Source organism: Xenopus laevis, chromosome 4L (assembly GCF_017654675.1).
Source record: "Xenopus laevis strain J_2021 chromosome 4L, Xenopus_laevis_v10.1, whole genome shotgun sequence".
NCBI lineage: Eukaryota > Metazoa > Chordata > Amphibia > Anura > Pipidae > Xenopus > Xenopus laevis.
In genome coordinates this window covers 87,897,140-87,912,476 of record NC_054377.1, presented here as the reverse complement: position 1 = coordinate 87,912,476, position 15,337 = coordinate 87,897,140, and the positions used below count along the sequence as shown (strand labels likewise).

The 15,337-nt window shown below is 37.0% G+C and overlaps 1 long non-coding RNA gene across 1 annotated transcript; it reads left to right on the top strand.

Moving 5' to 3' along the window:
* The first annotated feature begins 211 nt into the window (after window positions 1-211).
* On the top strand, window positions 212-2,826 carry LOC108714284. The gene is made up of 2 exons (XR_001935340.2): window positions 212-322; window positions 1,500-2,826. It is a non-coding gene; the product is annotated as an uncharacterized LOC108714284 (long non-coding RNA).
* Window positions 2,827-15,337: the final 12,511 nt, after the last annotated feature.

Genomic DNA, 15,337 nt, shown 5'->3' with positions numbered 1-15,337 from the left:
CATAACAAAGGGTTTCCTGTGACTACTAAGTCCTATGTCTGCTGTGGGGACCATAAATCAACTAACAGTATGCGAGAAAACTTGCTCAACAGGATGTAGGCAAGTTGGGGGGTTTATCACAGCATCTTGGCAGTTGGAAGGGTTTCTGTGGGGGCAGGTGAGAGCCCAGGATAAAAGAACACTGGACAGAGGAAGATGGAGCTGGGCAGCTGAGAGGAAGAGCTGGAGAAGCCAGAGGAGCCTGGGACAAGACAACATGTGAGGAATGCAGACCAGAGGGGAAGGCAGAGATGATGCTGAACTCTATTCCCCTGCCTTTTTGGTAACAACAACGTAGACTTGTGTAATGTGTAACTGTAAATATTGTAATTTTATAATCTAAGTGTAATCATTAATGTTATGATTACAATTTGGTTCTTCTAATCCACAAAAGGATATTCTCCTATTGGGGCAGTTCTGCACAGCCAATATAGGTGCAGAAGTCCCAGTAATCCCAAACTAAACTAATAGTCATCTCCCATTGCAGTCTATTAGTGATGGGCAAATTTATTCGGCAGGCGTGAATTAGCGGCAAATTTGTGCGATTCGCCACCCGCTAATAAATTCGCAAAATGGCGTGAAAATTCGCTTGCACAGTTTTGCGAATCTTTTGCCGTTTCGCGAATTTTGCGGGCAATTCGCACATTTTTCGGTGAAACGGAACAAATTCGCCAATCACTACAGTCTATTCCTCTCCTGGGTTCAGTTGTTATTGCTGGCACAAGGAAGGTACACAATATATCTTACTTCAATGGAATCCTGTCTGATGTCTCTGAAAACTTTTAAAATCAATCTTCTCTTAGACCCTAGTTCAGCACTATTCGGAGTGCCCTTCAAGAGTAAAACAATGTGGATAACCTTTAGCAGTGTCAAAGCCATTGTAAGATTACCTTCAAAGAATGATACAGCTCTCTAGCTGTATGTGCCATTCCACTCATTTTCGGATTCAATTTTTCATTGTGTAATCAATGAAATACATTCAAGTTGTGGGTTTATTTTTTATCTTCAGGAAGATTGGACCCAAAAATGTATTTCCTTTTTCTTTGTAATAATAAAACAGTACCTTGTACTTGATCCTAACTAAGATATAACTAATCCTTACTGGAGGCAAAACAATTCTACTGGGTTTAATTAAAGTTGTAATGATTTTTTAGTAGACAAAGTATGGGGATCCAAATTATAAAAAGACCCTGAGCATTCTGGATAAGACGTCCCATACCTGTACTGCATTGTTAGTAAAATGTAACATGAAATCTGAGACATTGGGTAATCAAGAAATGGATTTACTATTTTGCACTTTACTGTCCTTTCTTTTCTTTGCTATGCATGTTAATGGATTGATGTCTAAGCCATATTAAAATAAAATGAGCTCTACTATATGTGCATTTTATCTGTGATTTTGTCAATGCTGTAAGCGGTTAATAGATTACAAATGAAATAATCATGCTCTTTTTCACAAGTTCCCTCCAGATGGCAGCAATTCTATCCAGTTGGAGCAAAGACAGCAGATACAGAGGAGAAAATCAATGGACTTTGTCATAAAAATGTTTAATAATAGAAAATGCCCAAATAAGACATTTTCATGCAAGGAAAATATCGGGTAGAAATACTTTCCTAACTATAAAAGTACAGAAAGAGTCCCAGAAGAATTGGCACTTCTTATAACCTTAAAGTTATTTCCTACAAAACTGAATTACAACAAAGCAAATAAACTGTTTAAATCAATATCTAGTTCTGAGTTTAAAGATTCAAGCTCCAAGTTAAATCTAAGGAACATTGCCATAAAGATTAAACAGGCAGTGGGTTATATTTGTTAAAGGGCCAGTTTTAAGGTTGAAAAACACTTTAAAGGGATACCTAAAGGGTTTTGATGGTGTACTTTTTATTTCTAAATTACAATTACATAACAAATAATTTACTCTACCATTTAAAATGTTATTCTTTAACCAATAAATGTGTTTTTAGCTGTACTATTGGTATGTAGGCATCCATCTCAGGTCATTGTGTCCAATCCTGTGCTTTCAGAAAGAGCCAGCAATTCACAATGGAACTTCTTTCAGATATTAGCTATTGTTTACTTCTATGTAACTGGAGGAGTCGTGGTCAGGCTTGGATGTTTCACTGCTGAGAGATGTTCTCTTATCTACCACATGGTGGATCATGGGTGGTCAGGGACCTGCTGCCTTGTTATATTCCCTATTGTTTTGTTGATGGGCTGCTGGGGGAGAAGGGAGGGGGTGATAATACTCCAACTAGCAGTATTACCGGATGTGTTTTGAAAAAACCTTTTCCTTGGACAGAATATTGTTTCCATATAAACAGGATTATTTTCAGGTAGAACAGGAGAAAAATAAACACCAGTGCTTTGCTATAAAATAGACAATACAATTCAAGATTCAGTCTTATATCTCCGCTTTATGCATATATTCTTGCAGTGGCGTAATTACAAAATATTATAAGTTCCCCACTAAACTTTGTGATTAAGGCAGCTTTCCTTAGTATGTATTGTAACTACTTATGATACAGTGCCCCACTTCAACCACTATACCTCCTGGGTCCCCCAGCATTTGGAGGGCCTGCTTTCTTTATATCTATGACTCTGTATACTTGGGAGATGTCACATTGATAGCACTCACCTTTTTGCTTCAAGTACTGTATCTGTATGGTGGTCCTGTGATGGTATAAAACTGTTGCAATGAGTGCCTCTACTTCATTTGTGTCTATGTTATTCACAATAACGATTTTCCTAATGGTTTATGTGCAAGTTAATACAGTATTTTAAAATCATCCAACAACCCTCCTTTTGTGTTCACTTTCATGACAGAGGCAAGTAACAACAGTCAAATTATTTTGTTTTATGTATCGTTTTGTGCAGCCCTGGCCAATGAAATATTATATGAATGTTAAAAAGCATGGTACTTTCATATAGTAGTACTTCACATAGTAAATAAGTTACTTGCTCACTTGCTAAAAAACTATCCAACTACTTCTTAAAGCTATCTAATGTATCAGCCTGTTCAACTGATTCAGGGAGAGAATTCCACATATTCACAGCTCTCACTGTAAAAAACCCCTTCCAAACTCATCAACTTCTTTCTAAAGGACTGTGAATACAGAAGCCTAATATAATCCCGGATCCTAGCTTCCTGTGCTTGTCTCTGAAGGATATACTCAACTCGGACCCCTTGCACACTTCAGACCTTCTTGTGATTTTAATCTTTCAGCAGCTGATGCTAGATCCCAAAGGCCTGGTTCTCAATTGCCCTAAAATTAATTCCCATACAATGCCATTAGCCAAAACAAAATTGTGCTATAATTTATATCCTCATATACTGTTGAAGTTACAGTAGCATATGACCAAACAGTACCTATACAGCTGTGTCTATTTCCTCCCAAATACAGATATATATTACTAATGTTCTAACCACGCAGAAGTAATTGCCATAAACATGGTTGGCAGTAAAATCAGCAATATTTGCACAAAAAGCAGCCAGTAAGCAGGTAGCATGTACTGGAATGAATGGAAAATATTTATTCGTTTGTTGCAGAACTAGGATTTCCAACAGCCTGATCCTAATTGACAAAGAAACATTGCCAAAATCAAACTACATGTAGGGGCCCATTAACTTAGCTCGAGTGAAGGAATGAATAAAAAAAACGTTGAATTTCGAATGTTTTTTTTGGCTACTTCGACCATCGGATGGGCTTCTTCAACCTGCGACTACGACTTTGAATCGAACGATTCGAACTAAAAATCATTCGACCATTCGATAGTCGAAGTACTGTCTCTTTAAGAAAAAAATCGACCCCCTAGTTCACCACCTAAAAGCTACCGAAGTCAATGTTAGCCTATGAGGACCTTTCCCCTTCCTAAGCATGTTTTGGCTGAGGAAAAATCGTTTGATCGATTGATTAAAATCCTTCGAATCGAACGATTCGTTTGATCGTTCGATCAAACTATTTGCGCTAAATCCTTTGACTTTGATATTCGAAGTCGAAGGATTTAACTTCGATGGTCAAATATCGAGGGTTAATTAACTATGTAAATCTGCCCCGTAGTGTTTTAATCAAAAATTTAACTAATGATCTTTGTCATTGTCAGAAATAAACAATTAATGGCTTTGCAGTTGCTGCAGAAAACCTCAATAAAAATTATTTACATGAAACAATGTTTTACATATAGGCTGTTTTATGCCAAATATTTTTAGAGACCTTCAGTGTTCAGAGGTATAATAAATGCTGCCACAAGTTAAATGTGAGGTGCCAGAAACCAAAGTTGTTCTGTAGTAGGACTTTTGGGGGTGTTAGGCACCCCCATGTGATTATATTTACTTACAGTACCTGATACCTCGGCCAGTGCTCTCCTATTGGCAGAAACAGAAATAGCCCAGGGTTCTTCCAGCAAACACCATGAAGTGATCCTGTATATTTGCAACTTTTGACACCCCAAGACTTTTCATCTCCTTTAATTATGATACAGTTTAAATGAGCAGCATTAATACAGCCTCAGATTAAAAACACTTTTTTTTACAAATATAACAACATAAAACATTCTTCTGCTTAACTGATAAAAATAAGTTGTTAAGTCAGCACACCACTTAAAGCATAAAAAGGATCCCCATGTCATGGGGTCACTCGCCACCAAGTGGAAGGAAGGCCTATTGTGGCATTTTATCAAACTAGCTTGCTACCATGACCTGAGCCAACATACTTTCTAACAAAGGAATTTTTGTTAAGAAGAACTCTTGGAGTGCTGTCAGAATCTGTAAAGAAATATTACCATCGATATACAATAGCACTGTAATCATTCATCATATTGAGGTTAATGAAGCAGATAAAGAGAAGTACAGGAGAAGAAAAGAGCTGTGGGCAACCATTTCATTAGGATTTTCTCTGACCAAGGTTTTTTTTTGCAGGAAGGAAATAGGCGTTTTATGATTACTGGGATTAAGGGACAGATTTATTATAGATCAAACTGGGGAATCTATAAGGATTCTCAGCACTTGGATCTATTTTGCAATTTTTCAAATGTTCCTATCTCTCTGAAGAATGTTCCTTATCTCCAGAAAAAGTTTTTAACTATGTATTTATTAATGTTGGAACCTTTGACAATTCGTCCGAAAGGTTTGACTGCTTTAAGCAGTTGATTGGCATGCTGCCCTATTAAGTGATATCAGGGCCAGAATTAGGGGTAGGCAGAAAAGGCACCTGCCAAGGGAGCAACGATAGGGGAATGCAGGGAAGGTACCTGTTAAAGGGTCTTCTGCCTACCTCTAGTCACTCCTCTCTGCCACTCTCCCCTTCCTCTCCTCTGTCACTCTCATCTACCTCAACTTCCCTCCCCTCTTTCACTCTCCCTTCCCCTCTGCCGTTCTCCCCTCATTACGGCGCATGTGCACGAATGAGCGTGGTGGCCAGCTGGGTTGTCTAGGGTGCCCGGTGAGCTTGGCTCAGCCCTTAGTGATAGTGCAAACAGAACTAGTGTTAAACGAAAATTTTGCCACGTTCAGATTCACTACAAACTTCTGTGTTTTGCTGGCGGACAAATAGGTTTTTAAAACATGGGAGCCTTTTTTCTATTGATAAAGTAGTTGTAGTATAATGGATAGGTCTTCTAACAATGTAGGGCATGTGCATAGCAGTATACTGAGTGCAAAATGCATGTGATTTTTTCCTCCCAAAGCAGAAACAAGGTAACATGAAAAAAAAAACCATAGACTCTAATGTAGTTTGGTACAAAAAATGTTTTTTGCACTACAAAATATTGTCAAGAAAATTTTTTTTTGCTGTTTTGAGAATTTTTCAGCAAAACAGGACAGATTCTCTCATCATTAGGAAAAGAAATTCAGACAATTATATTTAATTATGAAATGACTTGTTTCAATGCGGAAAATAAATTGTTGAAACTTCATCCTTCAGTAATGTTCTGTCTATCATTACAGCTAAAAAATTACCAAAAATTCCGATAAAGTAACAATAAATTGGCTGCTTCCACTCTACTTGCAACCCATGACTAACCCATTGCAACAGTTAGCTTTCATCAGTTCTATTGCAGAATAACTAATGGAAAATCTCTGGTCAGTTGTTATGGGAAGCTTCCTCTTATCGGAAGAGGAAGCTTGTTTCTAAATGACTTAAAATCCCAAGTAGATTACTTCCTACAACTAAATGCCAGCATTAATCGGGACACTGGCATTCTCATATGTTGATGGAACTGGTACAGTATGGGATCTATTATTTATATGTTAGCAAATGGTGGTAAATGGCTAACATAATATATTTTTGTGCTGATGTATAGCATCATAGGATATGGAGGGTCCCCTTTCCACCCAGCACCCACATTGTTTTTAAGGTTGAGTTAGTACTTTTTTAAATTGAGGTATCAATAAAGGGATTGCATTTTAATATTTATGTAATTTGATATAAAATGCAAATGTGGGATAAAAAATTGAATATAAAGCATAAAGAATATTAATACACAGACAAATGTACATTTATATGAAATACATAGTCAATAAAGTTTATATATACAGTATGCCACAGAGTCATCTGCTTTTTATAGACTGTGATGTTGTTAAGCTAAACAATGGCATTAGACATAGGAACAGTTGTTAATGCGCTAGGTAAACTGCTTGTCAATTTTCAAGATGGATTCGATAACGAATACTGCAAGGATGAGATTTTAATCTGTCTGAGTAAGAAAAATTGATTGTTCCTGGAAACAAGATTGACCAGGTTGATCAATAATATAGCACAGAGAATTTCACCTCCAATTCTGAAAAAAATGTAACAATGCAGGTTTTCAGGGAACCTTTTCTAGTCACTCAACTGCATGTGCCAAGAGGCTATAAGAGCTTCTTATGCGAATAAAATTTACTTGGGTAAAAAAAAATCTCTGCTTGGAGTTTTTGAAGTCCTTTATGACAATTTATTGACCTTTTCACGAAAGTAATGTTGGCGGCAAATTAGATTAGAATTTCTTGTAGGCCTGTACGTATATGGACACAGTGGTCCAGAATATGTTGGTGCTTTAAAAATATGTTTCAAAAATCATGGGCTAGGGCTACAGATGGGAAAGAACTACCACAAAATCTGTCCTATGTATGTTTTTAACTTCTAGAGCCGAAAATTTCTAGTTATTTTATATAAGGGACCATGGATCCCTGTAGTGGCTCCAGGTGAATAGAGACCCTAGAAGGAACAGCTTAGCTAAAGTGGTCCAATATAGCATAAAATAATAACCCCGGCCCTAAATGAACCTGAATTTCTATGAACTCACCCATTCTTGTAAATATATTGACAAACCAGGAAGGGTGCCATAAATAGGTCTGGATATGCAAAGTGAAATAGAGATCTAAAGGGACACTATACCCAACATTACTGGTGTCCCATTGCTCCCCCTAGTTCTCTATAGAGTTTGAGAAAAAAACATAATTACACATGGAAACCAATTCACCTATCAGAATTCTACTGACCAAAAACTTAAAGGGATACTGTCATGGAAAATGCAGTATGCAGAACCACCTCTGCCAAAGTAACTTTGTTTTTGAGAGATCACAACTGTGTTAATAACTTTGCTACCATGTTGCATACTGATTTATGGTACTACAGGTATGGGACCTGTTATCCAGAATGCTTAGGACCTGGGGTTTTCCGGATAAAGGATCTTTCTGTTATTTGTATCTTCATATGTTTAGTCTATTAGAAAATCATGAAGATATTAAATAAACACAATAAGCTGGTTTTGCTTCCAATAAGGATTCATTATATCTTAGGTTGGATCAAGTACAAGATACTGTTTTATTATTACAGAGAAAAAATAAATAGTTTTTAAAAATTACAGATAAATTATTTAGATAAAATGGATGGGTGATAGCCTTTATGTAATTCGGAGCTTCCTGGATAATGGTTTCTGGATAACAGATCTCATACCTGTATTCCTATTAACATTTTTCAACAATGATAATTTGTTTGTTTGAATCCAACACATGCAGTGATTACTTATGTTAAAGGATCTAATTTTTCAGTGTGGCAACTCATTAAGCTTCCCTTCATTTAATATTTAATTAACAAATCTGCATAATACAAAATATCAACACTTGGGGGCAGATTCACTAAGGGTCGAATTTCGAAGTTAAAAATACTTCGAAATTCGACCCTCGAATTGAAATCCTTCGACTTCGAATATCGAAGTCGAAGGATTTAGCGCTAATCCTGCGATCGATCGATCGAAGGATTTTTCGTTCGATCGAACGATTAAATCCTTCGAATCGAACGATTCGAACGATTTTAATCCAACGATCGAAGGAAAATCCTTCGATCAAAAAAAGGTTAGCAAGCCTATGGGGACCTTCCCCATAGGCTAACATTGACTTCGGTAGGTTTTATCTGCCGAAGTAGGGGGTCGAAGTTTTTTTTAAAGGGAAAGTACTTCGACTATCGAATGGTCGAATAGTCGAACGATTTTTCGTTCGAATCGTTCGATTTCGTTCGAATTCGAACGAATTTAACCAATTCGATGGTCGAAGTACCCAAAAAATACTTCGAAATTCGAATTTTTTTCATTCGAATCCTTCACTCGAAGTTAGTGAATCTGCCCCTTAGTAAATACAGCCCCATGTCTTTAGGCCATTGATATGGAAGGGAACACATTTTATAGAACAAATATTGATGAACAGCTGTAACTCCCTGGAGGATGTGAAGAAGCTTTCTCTCAAACAAATGGTGCAATCATAGCCTTATGTACATATACTGAGATAACATTTATTCATACTTCACATATGCTGAAGGTTTTATTGTTCTACTTTTTGTTTAGAAATGTTTTTATATAACTGTTATCCATTGACAGTTTTTGGTTCTGCTCAAGTCAGTAAATCAGAATGCAGTGATAAGAGCAGTCTGCTGTAATGGGAGTATTCTGCAATTTTTCAAACTACCTGACTCCATTGTTTCCTGCTCATTATATCAATCTTACCGATTAACACAGTAATGAAATTTCAAGCCTTGTTGGTGCCAGCAAGGTCACCAGCTCAGTAGCCAAATACTGGAAACCCCTCCGGCAAAATGATGAAGTCATTAGACATAGATGAAGAAATAGTATGTAGTAGCTCTGCTTGTTGTAACACTGCCATTTCAAACATAACTAAGTTCAGTACTCCATTTATTTTTTCGATAGCTCAGATTCTTTACACAAGGCTAAACCTTAGCAACCTCAGCTTGAAGACTGAATCACAGTAACTGAAGTTGCCACATCTTGATTGCATCAGGGTTAAAATCATTTTGTTCCCAGCTGCGATTTTATCAATCTGTCAGCAGTAATACAATGTTCAGGCCATGCTTTTAAAGCAAAGTCCTCCAGTGCTTTCAAATGAAAATACACAGTGCTCACCATAATCACAGAAAAAAAACGAAACATGATTGTAAGCCTATATAGCCTTAAAAATATATTGTTGAGAAGTATATTCAGGATTAGTTTTCAGGGCAGATTAACAATTCTTTCTTTGTGTAAGTATAATTGGCAATTCAACATATGAAATATTTTAAAATATTAGGGGCGGGCCTTATAAACTTACATTCCTGGGTTAATGATACAATATATGGGTGGTTTATTTTATCTTATTTCAATAGTCTGTTAGTCCTGTAAAAGAAAATATTTCTATGTCAACCTACCTGTCTTAAATTATGTTTATAAAACAATCTGTGAAACACCTGATCTGGTGTCTGCTGCAGGATCCCAGTTCCCACTGGGATTAAAATGTCTAATAGGGTCTGTGTACACTGATCAGCTTTCAGGCGATTAATTTGGCCAAATTAGCTACAAGGAGAGATGCACATGCCTGGTCCCAGAGCTGGCAGAAAAGCTAATCACTGATTGGTTGCTATGGGTTACTGCCCAGGTGGAAATTTGCCCAATGTTTAAAAATGAACCCCACAGTAATTATTCTTCTGAAATGGACAGAAACCCAACCAAACCACAGTCATATAACCCTATCCCTATTTTAAATAAAGACTTTCCTAAATCATGGCAGATTGACTACAGAAAATATTGCCCAGAATCCTCACACCTAATCAGTTATTTGGTTTTACAAAAGGACAGCACTCAATGAAAGCCATATGTCAAATCTAAGCCTCAATCTACCTATACAACACACAGACTTTGCATTTTTGTTAATCTAGTGGAAAACCAGTTTCATACAATTTATCATAACCACCTCTTAAGACTCAGGTTTCAACATTTTGGTCGTCAACGTCTCAAACTATACCAGCTGAAATTAAGTGAAGGGCATTTACTTTGCTCTTGCATTTTGTGTGCATATTGTTCTTAAGCCTATTCAAATTTCAACATTTTGGTTGTCAACTTCTCAAACTATACAGGTTGAAATAAAGTGAAGGGCACTTACATTAACTGTGTGAGAAAATGAAATGGCAAAAGGGAATGTATTGCTAGAAGAGATTGTATAAAGTGAATATATTGTTATGCTATATAAACAGCACAATCCTTGTAAGGAACTGTAAGCTCTTGGCTACAGCCAAAATGTATGCGGGGCCAGCGATTATCAGCAGTGCATGCTCGGTGACCAGGGCCCCTATTGTCAGTACAGAAGGAATGGAAATGCCCAGCCTGATGTCTTGACTGGATACAAACTCATGTCATGATGTCAATATCTCTCAACTCAGGATAAACACTACACTTCTCCAAAATGGCAATAAAACAATCCTTCTTTTATTTCATTTCCTGTTACTCAGCCAACTGCTTTTTAAAGAAATTATATAAAAATAGCCAGTTTAGAGAAGGAAGGTGTTTATCAGTCGAGAGATACTGACATTGTTTGGAAGCTGTTGCCAAGTGGGAGTGGCCAGCAACCCACGTGTGAGTTCAGGTGATTGCGGTGAGCTACTCTTTCGCTGACAAAAGTGACTTGGATACATAGTTACATAGTTAAATTGGGTTGAAAAAAGACAAAGTCCATCAAGTTCAACCCCTCCAAATGAAAACCCAGCACCAAGCCCACCCATTACAAATATGCAACCCCCAGACATCTAAGGCTTGAAAAATGAAATCCAAAAGCAGTTTTTACCCCTATAGTATCCAATAATAAGCAAAGCCTGAGCCTTCCCCTGGTCTACAGTGATATATCTCATGGCTGCCGCACACGTATATTAGTCAGTGTTCAGGTACATCATAAGTATTAGTGTGCAGTAGTGAAGCACCATGTACTGTGCTTAGTACAACATAACTCCCAACTGTCCCATTTTTTGCCGAACAGTCCTGATTGAGAGCTAAGCCCGCAGTCCCGGATTCTAACTAAAATATCCTACTTTTCTCTTTGATCTCCTACACTGAATAGCCAGAAAAAGATACAAAGTTTCTTAAATTTAATTAAATAAGAAACTTCAACTTCATTAGCAAAACTGTAATAATGCAGAAAACATAACCAGCCAAGTTTTATAAAATGGACATGGTATTTATTTGAGTGTGGCTAAAATGGGCATGATCAAAATATTTTCAGCGTGTAGGCAAATCTTATTTTTCAAATATTGTGAGGTATGATTTAAGGGCTTTGGGGTATCAGCTTGCTTCTTTCAAATTGAATCAAACATAGGCAGACACAATAGGACAGTAGTGAGAGAAAATACCTGCCCCAATAAGGATATTTCTCTTTATATTCAGCATTTGCTTTTGTATTTTGTGTGCATTTTGTAGCCCATATTGCTGTTACTCCCTAGAAAGAGGGTTGTTCATCAGTAGGCCTCACTCACTTCAGAATCCTCCTCCCTTCTGAACTCACTTTCCAGGGATCTTGGTTGCAGGGATCTCGCATAATTCCATTCTATCTATGAAAGTTTTCACTCAGCTCAATGTATATGTAGTAGAAGTAAATCTAAAGCAACTGGACTGATTAATCATTGAAGACGTTTCACTACTCATTTGAGCAGCTTCTTCAGTTCCACTAACTGTTACAGGAAATCCTCAGCAGGTAAGTGATGCACGTAGATGGTAAAGATGGAACTGATGTGTACACCCTGATGCTGCATTGTGTGAGGTGCACAGAATGGCCATTCTCTAGGAAAGAGTATGCATGAACACCTATAACACTGTCTATGTCTAATGTTGTAAGAGTAAGTCCAGGAGGTAAGGTTTTTTTTTCAGGAGGCCCATCAAGTGTTTTCCATGACATATATGCAACCCAATTCCCTGTTCTTCTGGTCTCTGATGATATACAGTTGATGTGAAAGACTTGTGCATCATTTATGACCTAGAAAGCCAGTCCATTACTTTTGAGTGAACTCTCAAACAAAATATACCAACCAACATTTGAATATTAAAGTACCTGACAAAGTAGGCCATGCCTCTATCTACTACGATCAGGGCCACCATCAGAAATCATGGGGCCCTGTATGACAAAAAACGGATTATTAAGTCTGCCACCATGTCTAGGTGGGTTCTTTAATTGTTATCTACGTGGAGTGAAAAACGTTTAATAAACCCGTGATTAAAAAAGAGTGAAAAGTTGTGTAGTAGAAGTGTAGCAGAAGATCAAGGTTACATTCTCACACAAGTTATGTGTCTGGTGTCAGCCCACTTACATATTTGACAAGAGGTTTGGGAATAAAGATAGAGAAAATGTATTTTATGGTCAATTCATGAATTTCAAGTTTGAAATACGGTCAAATATCATAGGTACTAGGCTTCTTTCTGCTAAACCAAGAGGACTACCTTATGAGCGTATGCATATAAGCTTCTAATTAATACAAGGCCACAGAGCTGTAACAAACTTGAACTGTAGATGTGTGCGTTGCTGGGAAGGGAGTGTTGCATGTACATAACATAATCACTGCTTTTGGAAGTGGGATGAGATAACATGCACCAAGCTAGCACATTTAAAAACAAGTAAAATGATTTCCCCTTATATCATAAACATCACTTCTGTCTTTTTACTTTTTGTCCTATCTCTTTTGTATCTCTTTCTATCCCCATTTGTGTCCAGCACATTATCAGTTTCAAGTTTTTAGTGTCAAGGTACATGATCAAGTTATTATATTTCTGATGGATCATTTAGGGGATCATTTATCAAAGTCCGAATTAATCTCAATATTTTCTACTACAAACTCTGATCAAATCTGCTTGGGTTTTTTACACTAATTTATTATTTCATTTTCCCGAATATTTGCTTTGCGGGAAAAAAATCTGATTTTCACATTTGGATTTTTTCATCCGAATTTCACGATTTTTTCAGAATTTTCACCTGAAAACTTCAGGTTATTGCATGAAACCCAGCGCACATCAAAAAATGATTGGGACTTCTCCCATTGACATATATGCAACCTCGACAGGTCTGAGATGCCATATTTTCAGATTTCGACTTTTCCATCCTCAGGGTTTAATAAATTCCGAAAAAATTGTGATTTTTTTAAAGTCTGATTTTATATAAAAAAAAAAAAATTTCGTGATTTTTGCATTTGGATTTTAGTAAATAACCCCCTTAGTGTTCAAATGTGACTTTTATTTATACACCATGGTACAGTACCTTGAGAAAGGTCGCAGATATTGTACCATGATGTAATGATAAAAGTCATGTTTGAATACTGAATGGAGTGTATACCAAAGGGAGTTCTGACCCATATATATTTATATGTCCAATGAGGCTTTTGTTTGTGGGATTCCTGAACAAGGACACTGGTGGATCACCTGAGACAGAGGATGTCACAGGACCACAACAGGTATATTATGTATATTATAGATATAAAATATACAAGCAAACAACGTATACTGCACTCACAGGTTTTAGCAACAAAATAAAACTCAACATTTAGGTCACATAGAGTAACTATGCTCATGGGGCATTGTCTGAGTCACAGACACTGATCTGGAGGGGACAGAACTGAGCAGAGAGATTTTGTGCCACTGACTGTATCTGTTTTTATTGTCTGTAAAATATATGTACTTGTGACTTCCATTCTATCTCATATCGAAATTCAGACGCTAGTTAATGCAACAAACTATTTATCAGACCTGGACATGTTTATGAATCTAATAAAATAAGTAACCTCTGCAAACAATTTTCTTTTCTGGAAAACAAATCTCTATGGGTCCTATAAATAAATAAATACAGGTATGGGATCCGTTATTCAGAAACATGTTATCCAGAAAGCTCCGAATTACAGAAAGGCCATCTCCCATAGACTCAATTTTATTCAAATTATCCAAATTTTTAAAAAGTATTTTTTTTCTCTGTTTTAATGAAACAGTCCATTGTACTTGGTCCAAATTAAGATATGATAAATCCTTATTGGTAGCAAATCCAGCCTATTGGGTTTATTTAATATTTACATGATTTTCTTGTAGACTTGATACTGTCATGGGAAAAATGTTTTTTTCAAAATGAATCAGTTAATAGTGCTGCTCCAGTAGAATTATGCACTGAAATCCATTTCTCAAAAGAGCAAACGGATTTTCTTATATTTAATTTTAAAATCTGACATTGGGCTATACATATTGTCAGTTTCCCAGCTGCCCCCCATTCATGTGACTTGTGCTCTGATAAACTTCAGTCACTCTTTACTGCTGTACTACAAGTTGGAGTGATATCATCCCCTCTCCTCCCTTCTCCCCAGCAGCCTAACAAAAGAACAATGGGAAGGTAACCAGATAGCATCTCCCTAACACAAGATAACAGCTGCCTGGTATAGCTAAGAACAGCACTCAATAGTAAAATCCAAGTCCCACTGCGACACATTCAGTTGCATTGAGAAGGAGAAACAACAGTCTGCCAGAAAGCAGTTCCATCCTAAAGTGCTGGCTCTTTCTAAAAGTACATGACCAGGAAAAATGACCTGATGGCTGCCTACACACCAACATTAAAATCAAAAAAAAAATACACTTGCTAGATTGAATTATTTGCAGAGTAAACAGTGTAATTTAGAAATAAAAACGACACGATAAAAATCATGCCAGAATCCCTTTAAGATATAATCCATTATCCTGGAAAACCCCAGGTCCCAAGCATTCTTGATAACATGTCCCATACATATTCAGGCAAGTCCAGCAAAACATATCTGTGGTATCCACAATACAGGTGTCTTAAGCATTTCAGGATCTTGCTGCATTTAAATTGGTGAAAACCTCACAGGCTGATCTCATTAGGCTAAACTACGTGTGCATGGGCAGCAGCTGTAATTAGAGTCAATAATTAAGGATTGAAATGTGGCTGACAAGGGTGACGCATGTGGACACAGTCTGCATACTCATTACTGCTAACCCCTGTTCAATTCTCTGGGTGCAGTGTCCCAAAAAATT